The sequence below is a fragment of the Narcine bancroftii genome, chromosome 3 (genome assembly GCF_036971445.1).
Source record: "Narcine bancroftii isolate sNarBan1 chromosome 3, sNarBan1.hap1, whole genome shotgun sequence".
In the NCBI taxonomy this organism is placed as follows: Eukaryota; Metazoa; Chordata; class Chondrichthyes; order Torpediniformes; family Narcinidae; genus Narcine; species Narcine bancroftii.
Window position 1 is genome coordinate 27,768,814 of NC_091471.1, and position 10,399 is coordinate 27,779,212.

Consider the following 10,399-nt stretch of genomic DNA (forward strand, 5'->3'; position numbering starts at 1 on the left):
TTTTTCAAGACCAACTCTTCACATTTTACCTTTCCAAATAAATTCTTGTATAATTTTATTCAAATCTCAAAAAAATAATTCTTGTATATGAATGGATAATGATTGAAACAAATACTGTATTCTTGAAAAAATATTCATCTTAATACAGTTCACCTGTCCTAATAACATTATTGGTAAATCTTTCCATCCCAAATCTATCTTTTTCTATAGTGGTAAATAATTTAACTTAAACAAATTATTCATATTTCTATTAATTGCATCATTTTGCCACTTAAAAGTTTTGTCAATCTTTTACATTCTGAATAATCCATATCCACCATAAGCATCACCTCACTTTTATCAACATTAACTTTATAGCCTGATACTAATCCATATTCTTTTAATCTCATATTCAGCTTATTTAATGATATTTCTGATCTTGTTAAATGTACAATAACATTGTCTACAAACAAACTAATTCTATGTTCTTTATTACCTTTCAAATCCTTTAATTTCTTTATCAATTCTAATTATTTCTGCTAATGGCTCTATTACTAATACAAATAAAAAGGGTGACAATGGGCAACCTTGTCTAGAAGACCTAACAAAAAAAGGTTTTGCTATTTGTGTATTTGTAATCACTTATGTTTTTGGCTGATCATACAACACTTTTATCTCATTTATAAAAGTATTTGGAATCCCAAAAGCATTGTGTTTTAAACAAAAAATCCCATTCCAATCAATCAAATGCTTTCTCTGCATTTAGCACTACTGGAATCTATTGTGTGCTATATTTATCAAACTTGAAAATTTCACTGTTATCTACTGCTCTTAGATTTTAATAAAACCAGTTTGATCCATATTTATTTTGACAAATATTCAACTAACTGATTAGCTAATAATTTTGATACAATTTTTTAATCTGTATTCGATAATGATAGAGGTCTATATGAAGAAGGTTGTAAATCGTTTCCTTTCTTCGGAATTACTTATTAACACTGTTTTAAAAGATTCTGGTAAATCATGTACCTCTTATTTGGTCTGATACTCCCATTAATACAGATATTAATGACTCCTTCAGCAAATTCTGGTGGAAAACCATCTTCAACTGGTGCTTTATTATTCTGTAATGACATCAGGGTCTCATAAACTTCTATTTGAGAAAAAAATATTAGACGATCTTAACTTTTCATCTTAACACAAGTAATTTAAGTTGTTTCAAATACTCTTATCTTTCAAAGAGTCTGAATGATAAAGTTTAGCATAAAATTCCTTAAAATTATCATTTATCTCCTGCGTTTTAAAAGTAACCTGACCAGTAGATTTCTTAGTAGCAGATATTTAGAAATTTGTTCTGTCTTTAATTGTCATGCTAATACTTTAACCCCTTTCACATAATTCATCATATTTTTGTTGTAATTTCATTATATCCCTCTCTATTCTATGTTTGTATTGTATTAAATCTTAATTTTTTTGATTCTAAAAATATTCTTTTTTGCACTTGTGTTTCTTCAATTTCGTTATTTCTTTTTCTAACTGATTCACCTCTTTCATATATTCTTTACTTTTGAAGTATAACTTATCTTAAATATGCATTCATAGAATTCCATATTGTAAACTTGCTCATTACTGAATCATTAGTTTCAAGAAAAAATGTACTGCTGTCTCATGAAATCACAAAATTCATTTTTCTTCAATAATGTATTTAACCTCCATCTATAACTTTTATTCTTCCAACAAAATTAAAGGTGAATGATCCAATAGAACACATGCTTGATACTCAAGCTTTTGTACTCTATTAAAATTGTGTATAAATTAAAAACATGTCTATTTGTGAATATGTTTTGTATCAAAAAGAGTAAAAAGAATAAACTTTCACTTGGGGTGAATTATTCTCCAAATATCTATTAAACCCATATCTTTCATTAAATCTATTGCTATTTTAGCTACTTTTTTCATTATTTTATCTCCTGACCTATCCAATTTGGGGCCTAAAGTAAGATTAAAATCTACCCCTATTGTAAATTTTCCCTTGGCATTTGATAATTGCAGTAAAATATCTTGTATAAATTTAACATCATCTACATTAGGTGCGTATACATTCATTAAGGTCCATTGTTCTGAATAAATTTGTAAATTTACCATAACATATCTTCCTGTTACATCTACAATTGTATCTAGTATTTTCACAGGTAAGTTTTTATTTATCAATATTATTGTGCCTCTGGTTTTTGAATTAAATGATGATGCTATTACAGTTCCTACCTAATTTCTTTTTAATTTTTAATCTTTTTCTGTCAAATGTGTTTCTTGTAAAAAAAAAAGCAGCAATATGTAGCCAACACACATACACAGTGTGGCAGGTTAAGTTCACTCCTTTATTAGGACTGGAAAGGCTGCTTTTATACTGTTCAAGTTCCCGCCGTTTTTGCTAATTGACTGAGTCATCAGATGAATAAAAATGGTAGGTGGGAACATCCATGCATATGAATGCCCTTCTTCCCCAGCCTGTTTCTGCTCAGTTAGCTGGGCAGCTTGACCAATGCCATTTTAGGGCTGTTGGTTTGATGCTGCCTCAGCTTCTACCCCCACCAGTTCATTATCCTGGGAGTTGCTGCAGTGTCTGCTGCTGCGTGATGTGCTGGCCCAATCTCCGCAATTGCGGGCCGCCACAAATACCTATTTTAGTCATTTTCATATATACTAATTATTTCTTCTGCTTTATTTGATTTTGCATCCTATTAATGTTAATACTAATAAAATTCAAATTTTCAGTCATCAGATTTTTCAAAATCTACTAACTATCCTTCCACTCCTATCCTTCACACATTTAAAACACATTTCATAATATATTTATTATATTTAGGTGAATTAAAAATGAAAAAAAGACCCCCCCCCCCCCCCCCCCGTCCCAGGTTAACGTTGTTAATAATATGTCCTTAAAAACCTGATCTATAGGAGTTGTGGTCGAAACCACACCAGCAGTCATGACTCTAGAAGCAAGGCCTATACTCCCCAACTTGCTCTCTTGAAATACTGTACCGTCTCTTGTTGAATTAGGTCTATAAAATTTCTGCCAATTACAAATTTTTACTTATTTATAGATCTTTCAGGTTAAGAACTTTCCTCCCTAAAATTCTCTCTCAAAAAAAAGCTTTTTTCTTGATCATTAACTCTTTCCTTCTCTATGCCAGCTGTAATCCTTCTCCATCATTTCTCACTTCAACCATCACTCCCCTCTTCTTTCTCTTTCTAAGGCAATGAATCTGCAAATACCTTTGCCTCATTGGGTTCCATAAAAAATTATTTTTCCCTCTGGAACAAAAACTTTCAATACTGTCAGATAGATACCTTAAAAGCATAACCCTTCTTCCATAACAAATTTTTAATGGCATTGAATTCTTTTTTTCAATGTGATAGTACATGTAGTGTAGGATGACTGATTGGCTGAGAGTGTAGCCACACCTACTGGCAGGTCTTAAAGGATTGCTCCTAGCCAGACCAGGTCATTCTGGACTGGTCGACCTGCATGTGATATGCTCCAGTCTTCTGGTTAATAAAAGCCTTGGTTTGGATCAACAAGCCTTTGATTCTTTCGACGAGCTCTACAATTTTAATAACTAGAAAGTTTTAAAGGGATGGAGCTTATGCTACGGCTGGAACTCCTCGACGTCGACCCACAGTTATGCATTTGGTGAGGTGCTTCTAAACATACTTAGAACTCTCTGACCCTGCCATGATAGAGGACAGCCATTGACTACCACTTTTATCCCTGAGAGTCTACCAGAGCATCCAAAATGTGACCACTTATGCTGCAGCCACGAAGGTGCTGAAAGGGCTCTACAAGCGACCGGAGAACAGGGTCTACGCTCGGTACAAACTTGCAACAAGGAGGCAACAGCCCGGTGAGTCCTGTAGAGCTTATATTTCAAGCACTAAGGGCAATGGGCAGGGACTGTGCCTGCACAGACAAAACTTCTGTGGAGACCACAGACGATCTCATTCGGGATGCTTACGTGGCTGGGCTCTGATCGAATGAGGTGAGGCAGTGCCTGCTAGAGCACGGGGGGAGAAAAACCTAGAGGATGTGATACAGATCACAGAGACAATGGAGGATGCAGTCTTAAGTATGGACGTGTACTCTCAGGGCTGGGCCCCACGCTCTGATGTGAGTAGGATGCCCTCCCTCAACCCTATTACCCCCCGGCACACCGATGTCCTGTGCCCAATGTGACCCTGAAATGTTATTTCTGCGGGAGGGACAAGTACAGCAGGTCCCAGTGCCCGGCGAGAAAAGCCAGGTATCAGAAGTGCCTTAAAGTGGCCATTTTGCTGTAGTCTGTCGCTCCAAAATGGCCACCGTCAAACACAGTGCCTTGAGTAAAGTCCAACCGCCACCCTCCCATTCAAACATTTCTTCCTCAGAGTTCTCGTCCATGTCCAATGAGAGCGAGGGCTTCACTGCATGGCAGCACCAGACGTCATGGAGCAGATGTCGAGCGTGAAAGGTACAACCCACCCTCGCCGCAATTATGTTGACCTGCTTCACTCTCCCTCATGAAGCAACGTCCGACCAGGTCACAGCCCTAACTTCAATGGCCACCGCCGCTGCCGACCAGGGACCCACCAACCAAGGACACACCACACCTGTCGACTGGGGACCCGCCACCACCGAGGCAGACGACCAGGTACCCCCCCCACCATGACTGACGCTACCGACCCGGTACCCGCCGCCGACTGCCCGTCCCACCACCGACAGCAAGCAGCAACCCCCAGCATTTACCGTTGGCTGGCTGACACCCCCACCAAGCTGCAGGCAGCTGCACCAACTCCTTGACACTGACTGCTCCAGCCTGACTGTTTCTGTGATGTCATCATGAACACGTTGCATGACGTCATCACATAGGACTCCACTGTCTCCATTACAAGTCACTGCATCAGTAACCCTAGACCAGGACTGCCCCCATCCCCTCACAAAACCAATGGAACTGATTAAAGTGCATGGACACCGTACCAATTGCTTATTTGACTCGGGGGTCAAATTACAGCTTTATCCGCCCAGACCTGGCCCACCGTTGCAGACTGGTGATTCTCCCCACTGCCCAGAGGATTTCATTGGCGACCAGATCGCACTCGACTGGGGTAAAGGGGTATTGTGTGGTGACCCTGAAAGTCCAGGGCATCACGTTCACAGACTTCAAACTATTAGTCCTTCCCCAACTGTGCACCCCTGTATTGCTGGGACTGGATTTTCAGTGCCAGTTCCGAACTGTTTCCCTGCACTTTGGGGGGCCTCACGTTCCACTCTCTGTTTGTAACCCTCCTGCCAGCGGCAGCCCGAGCCACCCACCCCACGCCCCGGGGCCTCACCTGTAGCCTCTCCACCCTCCGAGTTGCTCCGCCACCGCTCTTCGCAAACCGCACCCCTGGCTGGAAGCCTATGGCCACCAAAAGCCAGCAATATAGTTAGTGCGCAGACGGCTGGACGAGGGCATTATCGAACCTAGCTCAAGTCCCTGGAGGGCCCAGGTGGTGGTTGTTAAAAATGGGGAGTAGCCACGGATGGTGGTTGACTACACCCAGACAATCAACCGCTTCACGCATCTGGATGCGTACCCCCTTCCATGGATCATGGATGTGGTGAATCCGAGAAGACCGACCTTTCACAGCCTTAGAAGCAAATGGGTGGCTGTATCAATTCCTCAGGGTACCCTTTGGGGTCACGAATGGCGTTCCAGTCTTCCAGCGGGAAATGGACCGGATTGTGGACCAGAACGGGCTGTCTGCTACTTTCCCGTATCTGGACAATGTCACCATCTGCAGCCATGACATGATCATGATGCCAACCTTGAGAAATTTTTTCAGACTGCAATTCAGCTGAACTTGTCCTACAATTTCGATAAGTGTGTCTTCTGGACCACTCGGCTCGCAATTCTGGGTTGTGTGGTGGAGAATGGGGTGGTCATGCCAGACCCTGACCGCATGTGTCCCCTCATGGACTTGCCCCCCTCCCCCCACACCCAGGGATTCAGACACTGCCTGGGCTTTTTCTCCTACTATGCCCAATGGGTTCCACACTATGCCGACAAGGCATGGCCACTCATCAAGACCACCTCCTTCCCCCTGTCAACCGAAGCCGGAGCAGCCTTCAACCGCATCAAATCGAACATTGCCACTGCAACTCTGCACGCCATCCCATTCCAAGTCGAGAACGATGCATCCAACTTTGCCCTTGCAGCCACTTTGAACCAGGCCAGCCCACCAGTAGCTTTCCTCTCCAGAAACCTCCAGGGTCCTGAGAGCCGACACTCCTCTGTTGAGAAGGAGGCGTAGGCCATAGTCGAAGCAGTACGTCGTTGGAGGCGCTGGCAGGTGCTTTACACTGCTGACTGACCAACGCGCGTCTCCTTCATGTTTAGCAATACCCCGCAAGGTAAGATCAAGAATAACAAAATCACCTGGTGGAGAATCGAACTCTCCACCTTTAATTATGACATACTGTATCGGCCTGGAAAACTCAATTACCTGCCAGATTCTCTCTCCAGGGGGACTTGCTGCAACACTCAACTGGACAGGCTGCAGAGTCCACGTGGAGCTCTGTCATCCAGGGGTCACTAGGTTCGCGCACTTTGTCAAAGCTCGCAACCTGCCCTACACGGTCGAGGAGATTTGCTCTATGACCCGAGCCTGCCCAGTGTGCGCTGAGTGCAAGCCCAACTTCTTCTGTCCGGAGAACACCCACCCGCCCCTTTGAGAGTCTCAGCGTGGACTTCAAGGGCCCCCTACCGTCGACCAACCGTAATACCTGCATCCTTACGGCCATCGACAAGTACTCCCGCTTCCCGTTCGCTGTGCCCTGCTCGGGCATGACTACCTCCTCAGTCATAGAGGCCCTGCACAGCATCTTTGCCATCTTCGAGTACCCGAGTTACATCCACAGTGACAGGGGGTCCTCGTTTATGACCATGGAGCTGCGGTAGTACCTTCTGGAGCGTGGTATTGCTTCAAGCAGGACCACCAGCTATAACCCACGTGGTAATGGGCAGGTCGAAAGAGAGAATGCCACCGTCTGGAAAGCGGTTACACTTGCCCTCCAGTCCAAAGGGTCCTTCCAGCTCTCCCTGGCAGGATATGCTCACTAGTGCCCTACACTCCATCTGCTCCCTCCTATGCACCATGACCAGTGCCACCCCCCATGAAAGGATGTTCTCTTTCCCGAGTAAATCCGAATCAGGAACAACCACACCGCTGTGGCTCACAGTCCCCAGGCCGGTTCTCCTGCGATGCCACGTCCGGTACTCAAAGAACGACCCCTGGGACCTAGCCCAAGCCGGATCAGGCCCAGCAGTGCTTCCAACCCAACCACCCCCAAATCCTTATTCCCCCCAGGTCATGTTCTCAAACAGAGGGACCAGCACCACCCCACCAGCTCAGGCCAGACTGTCAACAATGCCGTTGGGGAATTGAGCGAAGCAGTGGGTTCACCGACAAGCTTGCCAGTGACACGACTCCAGCAATCCCAATCCTGGTGGTCACTCTGGATGGTCAGGCCCCCTAACCTCCACCGGGCCCTTTTTTCTTTTTTTTTACAGCCCTCCATCCACCCTGGGGTCAGTTCTCAAAGAAGGGGTGAATGTGATAGTACAGATTCTATCACCAATGTGTATACGTACAGAGGTACAGATGGTAGTGTAGGGTGATTGGCTGAGAGCATAGCCACGCCTACTGGAATGTCTTAAAGGATTGCTCCTAGCCAGACCAGGTCATTCTGGACTGGTCGACCTGCATGTGATGTGCTACAGTCTTCTAATTAATAAAAGCTTTGGTTTGGATCAACAAGCCTTTGATTCTTTCGACGCACTCTACATTCAATAAATCAAAATTTATTTCAGGGAAAAAGAGGATATTATTTCCATTATAAATTAATGATGATTGTCTTTCTTTCACTTGTTTTGCCGCCAATTCCAGAATTTTTTCTCTCACTTCATAATGAAGTAACGACCAGTATCGAAAGTGGCTTTTGATCTGGCTGTGGTTTTGGTTGTAATGCTCTGATCTCTTTCAATTTCAATGTCAACTTGAAATTTGGTTACCCCCCCCCCGACCAAAGATTGCAGAATACAATGTTGCAAAAACCTTTTCATAGCTTGACCTTCATCGGCTTATTTAATCCTAACAAATTTTATATTATTTCTTCTACTGAAATTTTCTGAAATGTCTATTTTTTAGTTAGCTGATCTTTTCTTGCAGCTGCTTCAGCTTGAATTTTTTTCATCTGTTCTTTAACATTTTGAATTTCAAATTATTTCCCTTTAATTTTTTCTTCCACAACTTCAAATTTTGTATCCACTCGCAGCATCATTTTTTCCACCTTCTTTGTAAAGTTCTTATTTTCAACTATTCTCTCATTACACTTTATAACTTCCACTCTTCATTTCAGCTGTAGATGTATGTCTCTCTCATTTTTTCTGATTTTTATTTTAAACTGAAACTCTTTGTTCTAGGTATAATTCTTGTTTTTCTTGGTCTTCATCCTGATCACTGGAGCTGGAAGCTTATTGGGATTTTTTTCAAAATTGTCTCCTTTTTTTTGTGTCCTGCACTTGTGCGACTCCTCATCCATGTGCAGAGTCATTTCTCCCATGGCAGGTGGCCATTTGTCAGGGGAGACCCTGCACAGCGATGTCCAAGGTCTCCCCAGCTCCAGACTTGTCTCCACAGGCTCCTACCACTGGACAGCTCCAGGATCCTTCTTCAAGGTAGGCCTCACTTCGTTATCTCTCTTTTTCTTGTTCAATTTCTTACAAAGTAACAGCAGTTTTATCTTTCTTTGGTGACATCTTGCAGTGTTTACTCGGTCTTTTGACAGTTTTTCCTTTATTTCAACCTTTTAAACTTTTTCAGAGAGAGAAGGGATTGCAAGTCTAATCCAATGTCATCACGTGGCACGCCCCCCCCCCCCCCTCCCAACCAGGCTAACATTTTAGACAAACTCTTTTTTTCATCTACAAAAATGTGGCCCAGAATGCTCTTTTTATTTGTTGAGGATGAAACTATGAGAAACAGAAGTACCTTCACAGAATTTGCTCGAGACAAAAATTGAGAACAAAGAACATTTATTATACAACAATGCAAAGTTGGGTGCTTCCCCTTACCCTGGGAATACACACATACACTGGGGCTCACCCAACTTTATACAGTTTATTTCAGTATAGAAGTACCCTCCCCCTTACATTCTTCTGCCTCCTGGATGAATTTGGCATTAGGCAATCCTGTCTGCCGACGTGCTGCTTCTGTGAACTTGGAGGACCATGTCGGTGTCCCATCATGTCATTGTCCTTATTCACACCTTCCCGACTCTCAGGGCTTACTAACTTCTTATATGCACAACTTGCTAATTCTGTCTAAGGCTTACTAATTACAAATACGGAACTTGCTGATTCTGTCTAAGGCTAGAAGACCTTTATCTTATTCAGACTAACTTTACTTCCTACATTCTATCATCTATCCTTATCCTATTCATACTGGATTTATTAATTACACATATATCCATACTAGTTTTCTTCATCTTTCATATTTTCATATTAGTTTTACTCATCTCTCACAATCCTCACTTTTCTTTTAGCTACGCTTCGTGAATTCTCAACTGGAATGTATTACTTGTAAACTTGGTCTTTTACCCAGTGGGTCAGTAAACGAACTGCAGTCTCAGCATCATCAGACAGAATTTGGGAGACATACATCCTTTGGGTTATAGTGTTCTGACGAAGGGCCCGTTGAATTAAATACTGCACACAAGTCTTTAGGCAGGGGAGCACCATAATGGCCAGAATAGCGAGTCCAGCTGCTATAAGGGCTGTGGGTATCAGACTCCAGTTACCAATAAAAAGTCGAGTCCATCCCACACCGGACCAAGGTTGCCAAGTCTGTACCTGGGCATGGGAAGATTTTCGAACTCCTGAAGAAGTGTCTTTAACCGCCTGACCGTTGTGAGCATTGTCATTAACCAGTCTTTCACAAACGTTGCCTTCAATAGCCAACGAGTAATCGAGAGCCAGGGGGTTTTGTTGAACTGTGGCTCGTATCTGTCGTCTTTCTTCAGCCTATAAATTCAGGGCCATCACTGTCTGTTCGGTGATGATCTCCAAGGCTGGAGTCTGATTAAACGATTAAAATGCCAAGCACCTGTGGTGTTCTGGAGCAGCTTATGTCGTTTACAACTGGAACTCCCCTTACAGTGGTGGTTCTTAACATTCCGAATGTCTGTGTGACCCAAAGGATGATTTACAGGAGACCAAGTTGGAGAGAGGTGTTTCTTGTCACTTAACCTGTGAGTTGCAGCCTGTCTGTGAACATTAGCATATGTATTCACTCTATCTCTGCTACATGTACAATCCTGACTAACATTCTGTCTGTCATT

At 42.8% G+C, this 10,399-nt stretch overlaps 1 long non-coding RNA gene across 1 annotated transcript in view; it reads right to left on the bottom strand.

The window, feature by feature from the left end:
- Nucleotides 1-4,828, bottom strand: part of LOC138757040 (uncharacterized) — a 31,493-nt gene extending 26,665 nt beyond the window's left edge. Inside the window, exons 1-2 of the long non-coding RNA XR_011353292.1 lie at nucleotides 4,763-4,828; nucleotides 1,009-1,103 (exon numbers count right to left, since the gene is read on the bottom strand). This is a non-coding gene — a long non-coding RNA (uncharacterized lncRNA). The remainder of the gene's footprint in view (nucleotides 1-1,008; nucleotides 1,104-4,762) is intronic.
- Between the last annotated feature and the right edge of the window lie 5,571 nt (nucleotides 4,829-10,399).